We start from the raw sequence: 1,102 nt of genomic DNA on the forward strand, positions 1-1,102 counted from the left end.
ATATCTGTACACTGACTGGTGTCTCTCAGTCCCCGTTTCCCTCTCGGGTGTACTCCTGAATGCTGTCATGTCACTTTGGAGGTGACTGTGTTTTGAGACCAGCTGTAAGATGTCCAGACATTGACGTCGACACGGAACGTTTTATGAGAGCACATTTCATTTCTCCGTTGGTCGGTCAGTCAGACCTGATTCTGAGGATGGCGCGAGCCGGGAACGCCGAGTAACTACTCCGAAGAAATAAACACGCGTCTCTAGTTCCTCTGACACCAACACCGCTGCAGATGTCCCGGGAAACATTCGCAGGGAATGGAAGATTGGCGCGGCGGGTGGCTTAGATAGAGTCTGCCAAGACCATCCTCCATTTGCAGGGCGCCCCCATGATCTTCCCTCTGCATGCCCAGGACGCTGTGCACCCACCCCCCTCCCTCCCCCACCGCCGCATTCCTGCTCCCAAGCGATTTCCGGGTGTTTTGTGAGAGCCGTGCGCAATAGCTGCTCAACGCCTTTCGTGGACGGCTGCGTCGGTCAGAAATCGGCCCGTGCCAACCGCCGTGGAAAAGGAACGAGTTGCGTCCGCGTTTCTTTCATTGCCTGGGAGTTTCGAACGGGTTCTTCCTCCCCTGGGTGGAGCGGGGTCCAAAGGCTCCTGGCTGCATCGTACGCTCCCACTAGCTGTCCGGTTGCCTGTGGAGCGATCACAGAGTCATTGTCTGGCGGAGAGACTTGGTGATCATTCCCCCGAACCCCCCCCCCACCGCCCGTCCCCCGATCGCTCGCTGCCCCCAACCTGTCAGCACCCTGTGACCGGGCTATACAGCCGCCCCCCTCCCCCCCCCCGTCTCCAGCCTGAAGGGTCCCCAGACGTTCGAGTGGGTACCACAGAAGGCCGAAGTCCAACCCTTTAACCCGTTCCGTCTCGATGTCCGCAGAGACGTACAGAGAGACACAAGATGTTAACAACAGAGGCAGACATCCAAAACCGGATGGAGGACTCAGGGCGAAAACTGGGGATTCGACCAAAAGCACAGGGACTGGTGGGGCTCTCCATTCACTCTGTCCCTCCCTCTGTGTCTCTCTCACACTGTCCTTCCCTCTCTCTCTC

General features: G+C 58.3%; 1 long non-coding RNA gene across 1 annotated transcript; it reads right to left on the bottom strand.

The window, feature by feature from the left end:
* Window positions 1-139: 139 nt before the first annotated feature.
* LOC122544878 lies at window positions 140-1,096 on the bottom strand. The gene is made up of 2 exons (XR_006310469.1): window positions 938-1,096; window positions 140-684 (listed from the first exon to the last, which is right to left on the bottom strand). It is a non-coding gene; the product is annotated as an uncharacterized LOC122544878 (long non-coding RNA).
* Window positions 1,097-1,102: the final 6 nt, after the last annotated feature.

Source organism: Chiloscyllium plagiosum, unplaced genomic scaffold (genome assembly GCF_004010195.1).
Source record: "Chiloscyllium plagiosum isolate BGI_BamShark_2017 unplaced genomic scaffold, ASM401019v2 scaf_42433, whole genome shotgun sequence".
In the NCBI taxonomy this organism is placed as follows: Eukaryota; Metazoa; Chordata; class Chondrichthyes; order Orectolobiformes; family Hemiscylliidae; genus Chiloscyllium; species Chiloscyllium plagiosum.